This window comes from Moschus berezovskii, chromosome 23, assembly GCF_049115385.1.
Source record: "Moschus berezovskii isolate FMDL1 chromosome 23, NW_MosBer_1.0, whole genome shotgun sequence".
Classification (NCBI taxonomy): Eukaryota; Metazoa; Chordata; class Mammalia; order Artiodactyla; family Moschidae; genus Moschus; species Moschus berezovskii.
In genome coordinates, this window is record NC_142482.1 from 6,114,138 (window position 1) to 6,134,421 (window position 20,284).

Consider the following 20,284-nt stretch of genomic DNA (forward strand, 5'->3'; position numbering starts at 1 on the left):
TCCTTATAGAGGAATCTCGAGGTTCCCCTTCGAAAATGATAGGAGACCTGACTTTCCCTGGGGCAACACGAGCGAGTTCCTGGGGTCCCCGTCGCAACTTGAGAGGAACGCCAAGCTTCCTGCTGCAAGTTGAGAAACACAACAAAATTATCCCCTCAGTGCAAAATGAGGAAAATTTTCACTGCAGAATCTCAAGAGAAATCCCACACTCCCGCTTGAAAGGCAAACCGGTACTTGACATCCTTTATGCGAATCAGAAAGTTCCCTCACACTGCCGTCCCCATTGGAGAGGAGAACACAATTTACGGACTCAGGTCGAGAAGAGGCCCTGTTCACATTTAACGGGTCGACAGTAATCCTGAAGTTCCCCTTCCAACACAAAAGGGGACCTGACTTCCCTGAAGCAACACGAGCAAGTTCCTGAGGTCCCCGTCGCAAGTCAAAAAAAAAAAAAATACCAAGTTTTACGCTTCAACTCGAGAAACACCACAAAATTTTCCCCTCAATGCGAGATGAGGATAATTTCCGCTGCAGAGTCTCAAGAGAAATTGCACATTACCGCTTGATACCCAACGGAACTTGACACATTTTATGTGACCCCAAAATTTTCCCCAGGTAGCCGTCCACATTGAAGCAGAGAACACAATTTATCTACACAGCACTAGATGTGACCCTATTACTCTCCCGTGCCTCGAGAGGAATGGTGATGTTCCTCTTCCAACATGCAAGGAGACCGAACTGCCCTGAGATATCGAGATCGAGGTACTGAGGTCCCCGTCGTAACTCGATAGGAACTCAATTCTTACCGCCGCAAGTCGAGAAACACCACAAAATTATCCCCTCAATGCGAGATGAGGACATTTTCCCCTGCAGCATATCAAGAGAAATCCCACATTCCCGCTTGAAAGGTGAACGGGTACTTAACACCCTTTATGCGACTCAGAAAGTTCCCTCACAGAGCCGTCCGCTTTGGAGAGGAGACCACAATTTAGGACTCAACTCGGTAAGAGGCCCTATTTCCATTCTAAGCCTCGAGAGTAATCCCGATGTGACTACAAAAATGAAAGAAGATCTGACTTCCCAGGGACTACAGGAGGGAGGTCCTGAGACCCCTTTCCCCTTTCGAGAAGAACCCCAAGCTTCCCATGGCAACTCGAGAAAAACCACAAGATTCTGCACTCAAAGTGAGATGAGGAAAATTTCCCCTGCAGAATCTCAAGGGATAACCCATATTCCCGCTTGAAACCAGAACAGGTAATTGACACCCTTTATGAGACTCAAAATATTCCGTGACATAGCTGTCCCCACTTGAGAGAACACAATTTATGGACTCAACTTTAGATGAGGCCCTATTCCCATTCCACACCTCTAGAGTAATCCCGATGTTCCCCTACCAAAACGAAAGGAAACCTGACTTTCCAGGGACTACACGAGCGAGTTTCTGAGGTGTCTATCGCATCTCGAGAAGGACATTAAGATTCCGGTGGCTACTCGTGAAAAACCACAAGATTCTTCACTCAAGGTGAGATGAGGAAAATTTCCCCTGCAGAGTCTCAAGAGAAACCATACATTCCCGCTTTAAACGCGAATGGGTACTTGACACCCTTTATGAGACTTAAGATATTCCCTGAAATAGCTGTCCCCACTAGAGAGCAGAACCCAATTAATGCACTCAATTTTATGAGGCCCCATTCCCATTCCACGCCCCCAGAGTAATCCTTATGTTCCCCTTCCAAAACAAAATGAGACCTGACTTCCCAGGTACTACACGACCGAGTTCCTGAGGCCCCTGTCGCAACTTGAGAAGGAACGCAGGTTTCCGCCACAACTCGAGCAAAACCACAAGATTCTGCAGTCAAGGTGAGATGAGGAAAATTTCCCCTGGAGGGTCACAAAAGTTATCCCACATTACGGCTTGAAACTCGAACGGGTACTTGACACCCTTTTACGAATCAGAAAATTCCCTGGCATAGCAGTCTCCACTTGAGAGGAGAACACAGTTTATGGACTCAACTTGAGATGATGCCCTATTCCCATTCCACCCCTCGAGAGTAATCCCGATGTTCTCCTACCAAAACCAAAGCAGAATTGACTTATCAGGGACTACACGAGCGAGTTCCTGAGGTCCCTGTCCCAACTCGAGAAGGACCCCAATCTTCCCGCCGCAACTCGAGAAAAACCACAAGATTGTTCACTCATGGTGAGATGAGGAAAATTTCCCCTACAGAGTCTCAAGAGAAATCCCACATTCCCTTTTAAACTCAAAGGGGCTCTTGACACTATTTCTGCGACACAAAAAGGACCCTTATAAGCTGTCCCCACTGGAGAGGAGCACACAATTAACGGACTCTTCTCTAGATGAGGCCCAATTCACATTCGATGCCTCGAGAGAAATCCCGAAGTAGCCTTTCCAACAGGAAAGGAGACCTGACTTCCCTGGGGCAACACGAGCGATTTCTTGAGATCCCCTTCGCAACCTGAAAGGGACCCCAAGCTTCCAGCCGCAACTCGAGAAAAACCACAAGATTCTCCCCTCAATGCGAGATGAGGAATATTTCTGCTGCAGAGTCTCAAGAGAAATCACACATTCCCCCTTGAAACTCAAAAGGGTACTTTAAACCCATTCTTTGACACACAAAGATCCCTGACTAATCCGTCCCACTGGAGAGGAACACACAATTAAATGACTCAACACAAGATGATGACCAAATCACAGTCCACGCCACGATTGGAATCCCGAGGTTCCCCTTCCAACACGATTGGAGACCTGACGTTCCTGGGGCATAAGGAGGGAATTTCTGAGGTCCCTGAAGCAATCGAGAAGGAGCCAAAGTTTCCTCCCGGAACTCCAGAAAAACCATAAGATTCTGCACTCAAGGTGAGATGAGGAAAATATCCCATGCAGAGTGCCAAGAGAAATCCCACATTCCCGCTTGAAACTCGAAAGGGTACATGACACCCTTTATGAGACTCAAGACATTCCGTGACATAGCTGTCGCCACATGAGAGGAGAACAAAATTTATGGACTGAACTTTAGATGAGGCCGTATTCCCATTCCATACTCGAGAGTAATCCCGAAATCCCCTACCAATACGAAAGGAGACCTGACTTCCCAGGGACTACAAGAGTGAGTTCCTGATATCACCTCGCAACCCGAAAGGCACCCCAAGCTTCAAGCCACAAAACGAGAAAAACCACAAGATTCTCCCCTCAATGCGAGAGGAGGAACATTTCTGCTGCAAAGTCTCAAGAGAAATCACACATTCCTGCTTGAAACTCGATAGGGACCTGAAACCCTTTCTGTTCTGCAACACAAAAAGATCCCGGACTAAGCAGTCCCCTCTGGAGAGGAGCACACAATTATCGGACTCAAGACAAAATGAGAAGCAAATCACATTCCACGCGACAATTGGAATCCTGAGGTTCCCCTTCCAACACGATTGGAGACCTGCCGTCACTGGATAACATGAGAGAGTTTCTGAGGTCCCCATCGCAACTCGAGAAGGCCCCCAAGCTTCCTGCTGTAACTCGAGACAAACCACAGGATTGTGCACTCAATGTGTGATAAGGAAAAATTTCCCATGCTAAGTCTGAAGAGAAATCCGACATTCCCGCTTGAAACTCGAACCAGTACTTAACACACTATTTGCAACCCAAGACATTCCTTGACACAGCTGTCCCCACTGGAGGGAAGAACACAATTTATGGACTCAATTTTAGATGAGGCCGTATTCCCATTCTACACCTCGAGTGTAATCGCGAAGCTCGCCTTGCAAAAAGAAAAGTGACCTGACCTCCCTGAAATAAAAAGAGCTAGGTTCTGACGTCACTGTCTCAACTAGAGAACGATTACAAGCTTCTTGCCGCAACTCGATAAAAAACACGAGATTCCCCCATTATTGCATGATGAGGAATTTTCTGCTGCAGAGTCTCAATAGAAAAACCACATTACTGCTTGAAATTCGAATGGGTTCTTGACATACTTTCTGCAACAATAAAATTTCCCTGAATAAGCCGTCCCTACTGGAGAGGAGCACATAATTTAAGGACTCATCTCTAGATGACTTCCAATTGTCACTTCACGCCTAGAGAATAATCCTGAATTTTCCCTCCAACAGGCAAGGAGACCTGACTTTCCTGGGGCATGACCAGCGAGTAACTGATGTCCCCGTCGCAACTCAAGAAGGACCCAAAGCTTCCCGCTTCAGCTCGAGAAAAACCACAAGATTCTGCACTCAAGGCAAGATGAGGAAAGTTTCCCCTGCAGAGTCTCAAGAGAAATCACACATTCCCTCTTGAAACTTGAACGGATACTTAACACCCTTTATGCGACTCAAGACATTACCTTACATAGCTGTCCCCACTCGAGAGGAGAACACAATTTCTGGACTCAACTTTAGATGAGGCCCTATTCCCTTTCCACGCCTCAAGAGTAATCCCGAAGTGTTCCCCTACCAGAGGAAAGGAGACCTGACTTCCCAGGGACAACATGAACGTGTCCCTGAGTTGCCCGTTGAAAGTAGAAATGGAACCCAAGCTTCCTCCGCAACTCGAGAAAAACCACAAGATTCTTCACTCAAGGTGAGATGAGGAAAATTTCCCCTGCAGATTCTCAAGAGAAATCCCACATTCCCTTTTAAAGTCGAACGGGCACTTGACACTATTTCTGCGACACAAATAGGACCCTTACTAAGCCGCCCTCACTGGAGAGGAGCACACAATTAATGGACTCATCTCTAGATGAGGCCCATTTCACAGTCGATACCTCGAGAGAAATCCTGAAGTACACTTTCCAACAGGAAAGGAGAAGTGACTTCCCTGGGGCAACACCTGCGATTTCCTGAGATACCCATAACAACCTGAAAGAGACCCCAAGCTTCCAGACGCAACTCGAGAAAAACCACAAGATTCTCCCCTCAATGCGAGATGAGGAATATTTCTGCTGCAGAGTCTCAAGAGAAATCACATATTCCCCCTTGAAACTCGAAAGGGTACTTTAAACCCTTTCTTTGACACACAAAATCCCTGACTAATCCGTCCCACTGGAGAGGAACACACGATTAACCAACTCAACACAAGATGATGCCCAAATCACTGTCCACGCCATGATTGGAATCCCGAGGTTCCCCTTCCAACACGATTGGGGACCTGAGGTCCCAGAGGCAACACGAGCGAATTCGTGAGTTCCCTGTAGCAATCGAGAAGGAACCAAAGTTTCCCGCCTCAACTCGAGAAAAACCATAAGATTCTGCACTCAAGGTGAGATGAGGAAAATATCCCATTTAGAGTCCCACGAGAAAGCCCACATTCCCGCTTGAAACTCGAAAGGGTACATGACACCCTTTATGAGACTCATGACATTCCATGACATAGCTGTCGCCACATGAGAGGAGAACACAATTTATGGACTCAACTTTAGATGAGGCCGTATTCCCATTCCATGCCTCGAGAGTAGCACCAAAGATCCCCTACCAAAAGGAAAGGAGACCTGACTTCCCAGGGACTACACGAGCGAGTTCCTGATATCACCTTCCAAAACGGAAAGGGACGCCAAGCTTCAAGCTGTAACTTGAGAAAAACCACAAGATTCTCCCTTCAATGCGAGTTGAGGAACATTTTTGATGCAGAGTCTCAAGTGAAATCACACATTCCTTACTTGAAGCCCGAATGGATACTTGACACCCTTTATGCGACTCAAGACATTTCCTGACATACCTGTCCCCACTTGAGAGGAGAACACAACTTATGGACTCAAATTTAGATAAGACCCTATTCTCATTCCACACCTCAAGAGTAATCCCGAAGTTCCCCTACCAGAGGAAAGGAGACCTGATTCCCAGGGACAACACGAGCGTGTCCCTGGGGTCCACGTTTTAAGTCGAAAAGGACCCAAAGTTTCCACCGCAACGGGAGAAAACCACAAGATTCTTCACTCAAGGTGAGATGAGGAAAATTTCCCCTGCAGAGTCTCAAGAGAAATCCCACATACCCTTTTAAACTCGAACGGGCACTTGACACTATTTCTGTGACACAAAAAGGACCCTTACTAAGCTGTCCCCACTGGAGAGGAGCAAACGTTTAACAGACTCATATCTTGATGAGGCTTAATTCACATTCGATGCCTAGAGTGAAATCGCGAAATACCCTTTCCAACTGGAAAGAAGACCTGACTTCCCTGGGGCAACACGAGCGATTTCCTGATATCCCCGTCGCAACCCGAAAGGGACCCCAAAGATCCAGCCGCAACTCGAGAAAAACCACAAGATTCTCCCCTCAATGCGAGATGAGAAATAGTTCTAGGGCAGAGTCTCAAGAGAAATCACACATTTACCCTTGAAACGCGAAAGGGTACTTTAAACCATTTCTTTGACACAAAAAAATCCCTGACTAATCCGACCCCACTGGAGAGGAACACACAATTAACGGTCGCAACACAAGATGATGCCCAAGTCACATTCCATGCCACGAGCGGTATCCCGAGGTTCCTCTTCCAACACGATTGGAGACCGGATATCCCTGGGGCAACATGAGCGAATTCCTGAGATACCGTCACAATCCAGAAGGAGCCAAAGCATCCCATCACAACTCAAGAAAAAAATGTAAGATTCTGCACTCAAGGTGAGCTGAGGAAAATTTCCCATGGAGAGTCCCAAGAGAAATCCCACATTCCAGCTTGAAAGGGTCCATGACACCCTTTATGTGACACAAGACATTCCCTGACATAGCTGTCGCCACATGAGAGGAGAACAAAATTTATGGACTGAACTTTAGATGAGGCCGTATTCCCATCCGATGCCTCGAGAGTAATCCCGAAATCCTCTACCAAAATGAAAGGAGACCTGACTTCCCAGGGACTACACGAGCGAGTTCCTGATATCACCATCACAACCCGAAAGGGACCGCAAGCTTCAAGCCACAACACGAGAAAAACCACAGGATTCACCCCTCAATGCGAGAGGAGGAACATTTCTGCTGCAGAGTCTCAAGAGAAACACACATTCCTGCTTGAAACTCGAGAGGCTACTTGAAACCCTTTCTGAAACACAAAAAGATCCCGGACTAAGCCGTCCCCACTGGAGAGGAGCACACAATTATCGGACTCAACACGAGAAGCAAATCACATTCCACACCACGATTGGAATCCCGATGTTCCCCTTCCAATATGATTGGAGACCTGCCATCCCTGGGATAACAAGAGTGAATTTCTGAGGTCCCCATCGCAACTCGAGAAGGCCCCCAAGCTTCCTGCCGCAACTCGAGACAAACCACAAGATTGTGCACTCAAGGTGTGATGAGGAAAATTTTCCCATGCTAAGGCTGAAGAGAAATCCCACATTCCTGCTTGAAACTCGAATGTGTACATGACACACTTTATGCGACTCAAGACATTCCATGAAATAGCTGTCGCCACATGAGACAGGAAAAAACTTATGGACTCAAATTTAGATTAGGCTGTATTCCCATTCCATGCCTCAGAGTAATCCCGAAATCCCTTACCAAAACCAAAGGAGACCTGACTTCCCAGGGACTACACGAGCGAGTTCCTGATATCACTGTCGCAACCCAAAAGTGACCCCAAGCTTCAAGCCGCAACACATTTCTGCTGCAGAGTTTCAAGAGAAATCACACATTCCTGCTTGAAACTCGATAGGGTACTTGAAACCCTTTCTGAAACACAAAAAGATCCCAGACTAAGCCGTCCCCACTGGAGAGGAACACACAATTATCGGACTCAAAACAAAATGAGAAGCAAATCACATTCCACTCCACGATTGGAATCCCGAGGTTCCCCTTACAACACGATTGGAGACCTGCCATCCCTGGGATAACACGAGCGAGTTTCTGCGGTCCCCGTTGCAACTCGAGAAGGACCGCAAGCTTCCCGCCGCAACTCGAGACAAACCACAAGTTTGTGGACTCAAGGTGTGATGAGGAAAATTTTCCCATGCTGAGTCTGAAGAGAAATCCCACATTCCCGCTTGAAACTCAAACCAGGACTTGACACACTATATGAGACCCAAAACATACCTTGACATAGCTGGCACCACTGGAGAGAAGAACACAATTAATGGACTCAATTTTAGATGAGGCTGTATTACCATTCAACGCCTCGAGAATAATCCCGAGGTTTCCCTTCCAAAACGCAAGGAGACATGACTTCGCTGGGGCATGACCAGCGAGTAATTGAGGTCCCCGTCGCAACTTGAGAAGGACCCCAAGCTTCCCGCTTCAACTTGAGAATAACCACAAGATTCTTCACTCAAGGTGAGATGAGGAAAATTTCCCCTGCAGAGTCTCAAGAGAAATTCTACATTCTCACTTGAAATTCAAACGGATACGTCACACCCTTTATGCGACTCAAGACATTCCCTGACATAGCTTTCCCCACTTGAGAGGAGAACACAATTTCTGGACTCAACTTTAGCTGAGGCCTTTTTCCCATTCCTCGCTTCAAGAGTAATCCTGAAGTCCCCTACCAGAGGAAAGGAGACATGACTTCCCAGGGAATACACGAGCGTGTCCCTTAGGTGCCCGTTGTAAGTCGAAGAGGACCCCAAGCTTCCGACGCAACTCGAGACAAACCACAAGATTGTGCACTCAAGGTGTCATGAGGAAAATTTTCCCATTCTGAGTCTCAAGAGAAATCCCACATTTCCACTTGAAACTCGAACCAGGACTTGACACACTATATGCGACCCAAGACATTCCTTGACACAGCTGTCCCCACTGGAGAGAAGAACATAGTTTATGGACTCAATTTTAGATGAGGCCGTATTCCCATTCTAGACCTCGAGTGTAATCCCGAAGCTCTCCTTGCAAAAAGAAAAGTGACCTGACTTCCCTGAAGTAAACAGAGCTAGGTTCTGAGGGCACTGTCTCAACTTGAGAGGGACTACAAGCTTCCCGCATCAACTTGATAAAAACCACGAGATTCCCACATCAATGCGAGATGAGGAATATTCTGCTGCAGAGTCTCAAGGGAAAACCCACATTACCGCTTGAAATTCGAACGGGTACTTGACACCCTTTCTGCACCCATAAAAGTTCCCTGACTAAGCGGTCCCTACTGGAGAGGAGCACACAATTTAAGGACTCATTTCTAGATGACTTCCATTTGCCATTCCACGCCTGGAGAATAATCCCGAAGTTTCCCTTCCAACATGTAAGGAGACCTGACTTCCCTGGGGCAGGACCAGTGAGTAATTGAGGTCCCCGTCGCAACTCCAGAAGGACCCAAAGCTTCCCGCCGCAACTAGAGAAAAACCACAAGATTTTGCAGTCAAGGCAAGATGAGGAAAATTTTCCCTGCAGAGTCTGAAGAGAAATCCCACATTCCCTCTTGAAACTCGAACGGATACTTGACACCCTTTATGCGACTCAAGACATTCCCTGACATAGCTGTCCCCACTTGAGAGGAGAACACAATTTCTGGACTCAACTTTAGATGAGGCCCTATTCCCATTCCACGTCTCCAGAGTAATCCCAAAGTTCCCCTACCAGAGGCAAGGAGACCTGACTTCCCAGGGATAACACGAGCGTGTTCCTTGGGTGCCCGTTGTAAGTCGAAAAGGACCCCAAGCTTCCGCCTCAACTCGAGAAAAAACACAAGATTCTGCACTCAAGGTGAGATGAGGAAAATTTTCCCTGCAGAATCTCAAGAGAAATCCCACATACCCTTTTAAACTCTAACGGGCACTTGACATTATTCCTGCAACACCAAAAGGACCCTTACTAAGCCGTATCCATGGAGAGAAGCACACACTTAACAGACTCATCATTAGATGAGGCCCAATTCACAATCGACGCCTCGAGTGAAATCCGAAAGTACCCTTTCCAACAGCAAATGAGACCTGACTTCCCTGGGGCAACACGAGCGCTTTCCTGAGACCTCCATCGCAACCCAAAAAGGACCCCAAGCATCCAGCCGTAACTCGAGAAAAACCAGAAGATTCTCCCCTCAATGCGAGATGAGGAATATTTCTGCTGCAGAGTCTCAAGAGAAATCATATATTCCCGCTTGAAACTCAAAGGGTACTTTAAACCCTTTCTTTGACACAAAATAGATCCCTGACTAATCCGTCCCCACTGGAGAGGAACACAGAATTAACGGACTCAACAAAAGATGATGCCCAAATTACATTCCACGTCATGAGTGGAATCCCGAGGTTCCTCTTCCAACATAACTGGAGACCGGACGTCCATGGGGCAACATGAACATGTACCTGAGGTACCGTCGCATTCAAGAAGGAGTCAAAGCATCCCGAAGCAACTCGAGAAAAAACGTAAGATTCTGCACTCAAGGTGAGCTGAGGAAAATTTCCCATGGAGAGTCCCAAGAGAAATCCCACATTCCCGCTTGAAACTCGAAAGGGTCCATGACACACTTTATGTGACTCAAGACATTCCCTGACATAGCTGTCGCCACATGAGAGGAGAAAAATTTATGGACTCAACTTTAGATGAGGCCGTATTCCCATTCCATGCCTCGAGAGTAATCCTGGAATCCCCTACCAAAACCAAAGGAGACCTGACTTCCCAGGGACCACATGATCAAGTTCCTGATATCACCGTTGCAACCTGAAAGGGACCCCAAGTTTCAAGCCGCAACATGAGAAAAACCACAAGATTCTCCCCTCAATGCGAGATGATGAATATTTCTGCTGCAGAGTCTCAAGGGAAATCACACATTCCTGCTTGAAACTCGATAGGGTATTGAAACCCTTTCTGAAACACAAAAAGAACCCAGACTAAGCCGTCCCCACTGGAGAGGAGCACACAATTATCGGACTCAACACAAAATGTAAAGCAAATCACATTCCATGCCATGATTGGAATCCCGAGGTTACCCTTCCAAAACGATGGGAGACCTGCCATCCCTGGGATAACACCAGCGAGTTTCTGACTTCCCCGTCGCAACTTGAGAAGAACCATAAGCTTCGTGCCGCAACTCGAAACAAACCACAAGATTGTGCACTCAAGGTGTGATGAGGAAAATTTTCCCATGCTTAGACTGAAGAGAAATCCCACATTCCCGCTTGAAACTCGAACCAGGACTTGACACACTATATGCGACCCAAGACATTCCTTGACATAGCTGTCCCCACTTGAGAAAAGAACACAATTAATGGGCTCAATTTTATTATTATTTTTTTATATTTGGACTCAATTTTAGAGGAGGCTGTATTCCCATTCTACTCCTTGAGTGTAATCCCGAAGATCTCCTTGCAAAAAGAAAAGTGACCTGACTTCCCTGAAGCAAAAGGAGCTAGGTTCTGAGGTCACTGTGTCAACTTGAGAGGGACTACAAGCTTCCCACAGCAACTCGATAAAAACCACGAGATTCCCAAATCAATGCGAAATGAGGAATTTTCTGCTGCAGTGTCTCAAGGGAAAACCCACATTACCGCTTGAAATTCGAAGAGGACCTCGACACCTTTTCTGAAACCATAAAAGTTCCTTGACTAAGCCGTCCCTGCTGGAGAGGAGCACACAATTTATGGATTCATCTCTAGATGATGTCCAATTGCCATTCCACGCCTTGAGAATGATCCCGAGATTTCCCTTCCAAAACACAAGGAGACCTGACTTCCCTGGGACATGACCAGCAAGTAACTGAGTTCCCCGTTGCAACTCGAGAAGGACCCCAAGCTTCCAGCCGCAACTCGAGAATAAACACAAGATTCTGTACTCAAAGCGAGATGAGGAAAATTTCTCCTGCAGAGTCTCAAGGGAAATCCTATATTCGCGCTTGAAATTCGAACGGACACTTGACACCCTTTATGCGATTCAAGACATTCCCTGACATAGCTGCCCCCACTTGAGAGGAGAACACAATTTATGGACTCAACTTTAGATGAGGCCCTATTGCCTTTCCACGGCTCAAGAGTAATCCCGATGTTCCCCTACCAAAAGGAAAGGACACCTGACTTTCCAGGGACTACACGATCGAGTTCCTGAGGCCCAGGTCGCAACTCGAGAAGGACCCAACCTTCCTGCCGCAACACGAAAAAACCACAATATCTGCACTCAAGGTGAGTTGAGGAAAATTTCCCCTGCAGAGTCTCCAGAGAAATCCCACATTCCCGCATGAAACGCCAACTGGTACTTGACAACCTTTATCCGACTCAAGACATTCCCTATCATAGCTGTCCCAATTTGAGAGGAGAACACAATTTAGGGATTCAACTTTAGATGAGGCAGTATTCCATTTCCATGCCCCGAGAGTAATCCCGATGTTCCCCTACCAAAACGAAAGGAGACCTGACTGCCCAGGGACTACTCGAGTGAGTTCCTGAGGTCCCTGTCGCAACTCGAGAAAGGACCGAAGCTCCCCGCCAAAACAAGAAAAAAAACACAAGTTTCTGCACTCAAGATGAGATGGGGAAAATTTTCCCTGCAGAGTCTCAAGAGAAATCCAACATTCCCGCGAATGGGTACTTGACACCCTTTATGCCACTCAAGACATTCCCTGACATAGCTGTCCGTACTTGAGAGGAGAACACAATTGATGGACTCAATTTTAATGAGGCCCTATTCCCATTCCACCTTTCGAGAGTAATCCCGATGTTCCCCTACCAAAACAAAAGGAGACCTGACTTACCAGGGACTACACGAGCGTGTTCTTGAGCTCCCTTTCCCAACTCGAAAAGGAACTCAAGCTTTGTGCCACAATTGGAGAAAAATCACAAGATTCTGCACTCAAGTTGAGATCAGGAAAATCTCCCCTGCAGAGTCTCAAGAGAAATCCCACATTCCTGCTTGAAACGCGCTCAGGTACTGGACACCCTTTAAGCGACTCAAGACATTCCCTGACATAGCTGTCCCCACATGACAGGAGAACACAATTTATGGACTCAACGTTAATGAAGCGCTATTGCTCTTCCACGCCTTGAGAGTAATGCCGATATTCCCCTATCAAAACGAAAGGAGACCTGACTTCCCAGGGACTACACTAGCGAGCTCCTGACGTCCCAGTCGCAAATCAAGGAGGGCCCAAACTTCCTGCCACAACACGTGAAAAACCACAAGATTCTGCACTCAAGGTGAAAAGAGGACAATTTCCCCTGCTGAGTCTCAAGATAAATCGCAAAATACCACTTGAAATGCAAACGGTACTTGACACCCTTTATGCGACTCAAGACTTTCCCTGATATAGCTGTCCCCTCTTGAGAGGAGAAGACAGTTTATGAACTCAACTTTAGATGAGGCCCTATTCCCATTCCACCCCTCGAGAGAAGTCCCGATGTTTCCCTACCAAAACGAAAGGAGACGTGCCTTCCCAAGGACTACAAGAGGGAGTTCTTGAAGTTCTTGTCGCAAATCGAGAAGGGCCCCAAGCTTCCCGCCGCAACACGAGAAAAACCACAAGATTCTGCACTCAAGGTGAGATGAGGAATATTTCACCTGCAGAGTCTCAAGGAAATCCCTCATTCCTGCTTGACACAGGAACAGGTACTTGACACCCTTTATGCCACTCAAGACATTCCCTAACATAGCTGTCCCCACTTGAGAGGAGAACACAATTTATGGCCTCAGTTTTAGATGAGGCCCTATTCCCATTCCACGGCTCGATAGAAATCCCGATGTTCCCCTACCAAAACGAAAGGAGACTTGACTTCCCAGGGACTGCAAGAGGGTGTACTTGAGGTCCCTTTTGTAACTCGAGAAGGACCCCAAGCTTCCAGCCACAACTCTAGAGACTTCACAAGATTCTGCACTCGAGGTGAAATGAGGAAATTTAACCCTGCATAGTCGCAAAAGAAACCGCATATATCCACTTGAAACTCGAACGGGCACTTGACTCCATTTATGTGACTCAAGAGATTCCCCGACATAGCTTCCCCACTTGAGAGGAGAACCCAATTTATGTACTCAACTGTAGATGAGGCCCTATTCCCATTGCACACCATGAGATTAATCCCGATGTTCCCCTACAAAAACGAAAGGAGAACTGATTCCAGGGACTACACGAGCGAGTTCCTGGGGTCCCTGTTGCAAATCGAGAAGGGCACCAAGTTTGCTGAAGCAACAGAAGAAAAACCACAAGATTCTGCACTTAAGGTGACATGAGGAAAATCTCCCTTGCAGAGTCTCAGGAGAAATCTCACATTCCCACTTGAAATGCGAACGGGTCCTTGACACCCTTTATGCGACTCAAGACATTCCCTGTCATAACTGTCCGTACTTGAGAGTAGAACACAATTTATGGACTCAAATTTAATGAAGCCCTATTCCACTTCCAGGCCTCACTGGTAATCCCGAATTCCCCTCCCAAAACGAAAGGAGACCTGACTTCTCAGGGACTTCAGAGCGAGGTACTGAGGTCCCTGTTGCCACTCGAGCAAAACCACAAGATTCGGCGTTCAGGGTGAGATGAGGAAAATTTCCCCTGAAGAGTCTCAAGAGAAATCCCACATTCCCGCTTGACACGGAAAAGGGGAATTGACACCCTTTATGCGACTCAAGAGAATCCCTGACATTGCTGTCCCTGCTTCAGAGGAGAACACAATTTATGGACTCAAATTTAGATGAGCCCTATTCCCATTCACCCCTCGAGAGTAATCCCGATGTTCCCCTACCAAAGCGAAAGGAGACCTGACTTCCCAGGGACTACACAAAGAGTTTCTGAAGTCCCTGTCACAGATCGAGAAGGGCCAAAAGCTTCCCACCACAACACTAGAAAAAACACAAGATTCTGCACTCAAGGTGAGAGGAGGAAAATCTCACCTGCAGATTCTCAAGAGAAATCCCACATTCCTGCTTGAAAGACGAACGTGTACTTGACTCCCTTTATGCGACTCAAGACACTCCCTCACATAGCTGTCCCCACTTGAGAGTAGAAAACAATTTATGCACTCACCTTTAGATGTGGCCCTATTCCCATTCTACGCCTCTAGAATAATCCCGATGTTCCCTTACCAACCGAAAGACCTGACTTACAAGGGACTACAAGAGCGAGTTCCCGAGGTCCCTGTTGGAACTCGAAAAGGACCCCAAGCGTCCCGCCACAACTCGTGAAAAACCACAAGATTCTGCACTCAAGGTGAGATGAGGAAAATTCCCCTGGAGAGTCTCAAGAGAAATCCCACATTCCCGCTTGAAATGGGAACGGGTACTTGACACCCTTTATGTGACACAAAACATTCCCTGACATAGCTGTCCCCACTTGAGAGGAGAACAAAATTCATGGATTCGAATTTACATGAGGCCCTATTCCCATTCCATGTCTCGAGAGTAATCCCAATATTCCCTTACCAAAATGAAAGACCTGACTTCCCAAGGACTACACGAGTGAGTTCCTGAGGTCCCTGTCGCACCTCGAGAAGGACTCCAGGCTTCCTGCCGCAACTCGAGAAAAACCACAAGATTCTGCACTCAAGGTGAGATGAGGAAAATATCCAATGCAGAGTCTCAGGAGAAATCCCACATTCCCTGTTAAAACACGAAAGGGTACCGGACAACCTTTATGCGACTCAAGACATTCCCTGACATAGCTGTCTCCACTTGAGAGGAGAACATAATTTATGGACTCAACATTAGATGAGGCCCTATTCCCATTCCACGCCTTGAGAGCAATTCGTATGTTCCCCTACCAAAACGAAATGAGACTTGATTCCAGGGACTACACAAGTGATTTCCTGGGGTTCCTGTTGCAAATCGAGAAGGGCACCAAGTTTGCCGCAGCAACAGAAGAAAAACCACAAGATTCTACACTCAAGGTGACATGAGGAAAATTTCCCATGTAGCGTCTAAGTGAAATCCCACATTCCCGCTTGACACGGGAAAGGGGAATTGACACCCTTTATGCGACTCAAGACAATCCCTGACATCGCTGTCCCTACTTGAGAGGAGGACACAATTTATGGACTCAAATTGAGAAGAGACCTATTTCCATTCCACGCCTCAAGAGTAATCCCGATGCCCCTACCAAAACGAAAGGAGACCTGACTTCCCAGGGATGACACTAGCGAGTTTCTGAAGTCCCTGTCGCAAATTAAGAAGGGCCAAAAGCTTCTCGCCACAACACCAAAAAAAAAAAAAAAACCACAAGATTATTCACTCAAGGTGAGATGAGGAAAATCTCCCCTGTAGAGTCTCAAGAGAAATCCCACATTCCCGCTTGAAAGGCGAACGGGTCCTTGACACCCTTTATGGGACTCAAGACATTCCCTGATATAGCTGTCCCCTCTTGAGAGGAGAAGACAATTTATGGACTCAACTTTAGATGAGGCCCTATTCCCATTCCACGCCTCAAGAGAAATGCCAATGTTCCCCTACCAAAACGAAAGGAGACGTGCCTTCCCAGGGACTACACGAGCCAGTTCCTGAAGTCCCTGTCACAACTTGAGAAGGGTCCCAAGCTTCCCGCCTTAACACGAGAAAAACCACACGATTCTCCACTCAAGGTGAGATGAGGAATATTTCACCTGCAGAGTCTCAAGGAAATCCCCCATTCCTGCTTGACATGGGAACGGGTACTTGACACCCTTTATGCGACTCAAGACATTCCCTGACATAGCTGTCCCCATTTGAGAGGAGAACACAATTTATGGCCTCAACTTTAGATGAGGCCCTATTCCCATTCCACGGCTCGACAGTAATCCCGATGTTTCCCTACCAAAATTAAAGGAGACTTGACTTCCCAGGGACTGCAAGAGGGTGTACTTGAGGTCCCTTTCGTAACTCGAGAAGGACCCCAAGCTTCCAGCCACAACTCTAGAGACTTCACAAGGTTCTGCACTCGAGGTGAAATGAGGAAATTTAACCCTGCAGAGTCTCAAAAGAAACCGAATATATCCGCTTGAACCTCGAACGGGTACTTGACTCCATTTATGCCACTCAAGAGATTCCCCGACATAACTTCCCCTCTTGAGAGGAGAACACAATTTATGTACTCAACTTTAGATGAGGCCCTATTCCCATTGCACACCATGAGATTAATCCCGATGTTCCCCTACAAAAACGAAAGGAGACCTGATTCCAGGGACAACACGAGAGAGTTCCTGGGGTCCCTGTTGCTAATCGAGAAGGGCACCAAGTTTGCCAAAGCAACAGAAGAAAAACCACAAGATTCTGCACTCAACGTGACATGAGGAAAATTTCCCATGCAGAATCTCAAGAGTAATCCAACATTCCCGCTTGAAACGCGAATCATCATTTGAAACCCTTTATGCAACTCAAGACTTTCCCTGACATAGCTCTTGCCACTTGAGAGGAGAACAGAGTTTATGGACTCCACTCTAGATGAGGCCCTATTCCCATTCCAAGCCTCGACAGTAATCCTGATGTTCCTCTAATTAAAAAAAGGAGAACTGACTTCCCAGTGACAACACGAGCGAGTTCCTGAGGTCCTATCGGCAAACTCGAGAATGACCCCAAGCTTCCCGCCGGAACTCGAGAAAAACCACAAAATTCTGCACTCAAGGTGAGATGAGGAAAAGTTCCCCTGCAGAGTCTCAAGAGAAATCCCACATTCTCGCTTGTAAGGCGAACGGATTTTTGACACCCTTTATGAGACTCAAAATATTCCCTGACATACCTGTCCCCACTTTAGAGGAGAACACAGTATATGGACTCAAATTTAGATGAGGCCCTATTGTCATTCCACGCCTCGAGAGTAATCCTGATGTTCCCCTAACAAAACGAAGGAAGAGCATAATTCCGAGGAACACAAGAGTGAGTTCCTGAGGTCCGTGTCGCAACTCGAGAAGGACACCAAGATTCCCGCCGAAACTCGAGAAAAAACACAATATTCTCTACTGAAGATGAGGTGAGGAAAATTTCCCCTGCAGCATCTCAAGAGAAATCCCACATTCCTGATTGAAAAGCAGTCGGGCACTTGACACCCTTTATACGACTCAAGACATTCCCTGACATTGCTGTCCCCACTTGAGAGGAGAACACACTTTTTGGACGCAACTTTAAATGAGGCCTTATTCCCTTTCCACGCCTTGAGAGTAATTCCGATATTCCCCTACCAAAAGAAAAGGAGATCTGACTTCCCAGGGCCTACACCATCGACTTCCTGAGGTCCCTGTCGCATCTCCAGAAAGACCCCAAGCTTCCCGCCGCAACTCGAGAAAAAACACAAGACTCGGCAGTAACGGAGAGATGAGGAAAATTTCCAATGCATAGTATCAACAGTAATCCAACATACCCACTTGAAACGCGAATCAGTACTTGACACTGTTTATGCCACTCAAGATTTTCCCTGACTTAACTGTCGCCACTTGAGAGGAGAACACATTTTATGGACTCAAATTTAGATGAAGCCCTATTCCCATTGCACGCCTCAAGAATAATCCCGATGTTCCCCTACCAAAACGAAAGGAGATCTGACTTCCCAGGGACTATACGAGCGAGTTCCTGAGGTCCTTGTCACAACTCGAGAAGGACCCCAAGCTTCCCGCCGCAACTCGAGATAAACCTCAATATTCTCTACTCAAGGTGAGATGAGGAAAATTTCCCCTGTAGAGTCTCAGGAGAAATCCCACATTCGCGCTAAAAACGTGAACGGGTACTTGACACACTTTAGGCGACTCAAGAAATTCCCTGACAAAGCTGTCCATACTCGCGAGGAGAACACAGTTTATGGACTCAACTTTAGATGAGGCCCTATTCCCATTCCATGGGTGGATAATAATCCCAATGTTCCCATACCAAAACGAAAGGAGACTTGAATTCCCATGGACTACAAGAGCGTGCTTTTGAGGTCCCTTTCGTAACTCGAGAAGGACCCCAAGTTTCCCGCCACAACAAGAGAAAAACCACAAGATTCTGCACTCAAAGTGACATGAGGAAAATCTCCCCTGCAGAGTCTCAAGAGAAATTTCACATTCCCGCTTGAAATGAGAACTGGTACTTGACACGCTTTGTGCGACTCAAGACTTTCCCTGACATAGCAGTCCCCACTTGAGAGGAGAACATAATTTATGAACTCAGCAGTAATGAAGGCCTATTTCCCTTCCAGGCCTCACTAGTAATCCCGAATTTCCCTATCAAAATGAAAGGAGACCTGACTTCCCAGGGACTACAGAGCGAGGTAATGAGGTCCCTGTCGCAACTCGAGAAGGGCCCCAAGCTTCCCGCCACAACTCGAGAAAAACCACAATATTCTGCACTCATGGTGAAATGAGAAAAATTTCCCCTGCAGAGTCTCAAGAGAAATCCCACATTCCCGCTTGACACGCGAAAGAGGAACTGATACCCTTTATGCGACTCAACACAATCATGATATCGCTATCCCTACTTCAAATACAACACAATTTATGGACTCAAATTTAGCTGATCCCTATTTTCATTCATGCCTCGAGAGTAATCTCGATGTTCCCCTACGAAAACAAAAGTAGACCTGACTTCCCAGGGACTACACTCGCGAGTTCCTGAAGTCCCTTTCAGAATTTGAGTAGGGCCAAAATCTTCCCGCCACAAAACGAGAAAAAACACAAGATTCTGCACTCAAGGTGAGAGGAGGAAAATTTCCCATGCAGAGTCTCAAGAGAAATCCCACATTCACGCATGAAACGACAACGGGTACTTGACACCATTTCTGTGACATAAATAGGATCCTTACTAAGCAGTCCCCACTGGAGAGGAGCGCACAATTAACGGACTCATCTCTAGATGTGTCCCAATTCACATTCAATGCCTCGAGAGAAATCCCGATGTACCCTTTGCAACAGGAAAGGAGACCTGACTTCCCTGGGGCTACACGAGCGAGTTCCTGACATCCCCGTCGCAACCCGAAAGGGACCCCAAGCTTTCAGCTGCAACCCGAGAAAATCCACAAGATTCTCTCCTCAATGCGAGATGAGGAACATTTCTTCTGCAGAGTCTCAAGGGAAATCACCTTCCCACTTGAAATTGGAACGGGTACTTGACACCTTTTCTGCAACCATAAAAGTTCCCTGACTAAGCTGTCCTTACTGGAGAGGAGCACACAATTTACGGACTCATATCTAGATGACTTCCAATTCCCATTCCACGCCTCGAGAATAATCGCGAAGTTTCCCTTCCAACACGAAATGAGACCTGACTTCCCTGGGGCAACACGAGCGAGTTACTGAGGTCCCCGTCAAAACTCGAGAAGGACCCCTAGTTTCCCCCCGCATCTCGTGAAAAACCACAAGATTGTGCACTCAACGTGAGATGAGGAAAATTTCCCTTGCAGTGTTTCAAGAGAAATCCCACATTCTCCCTTTAAACTCCAACGTGTACTTGACACCCTTTATGAGATTCAAGACATTCCCTGATATTGCTTTCCCCACTTGAGAGGAGAACACA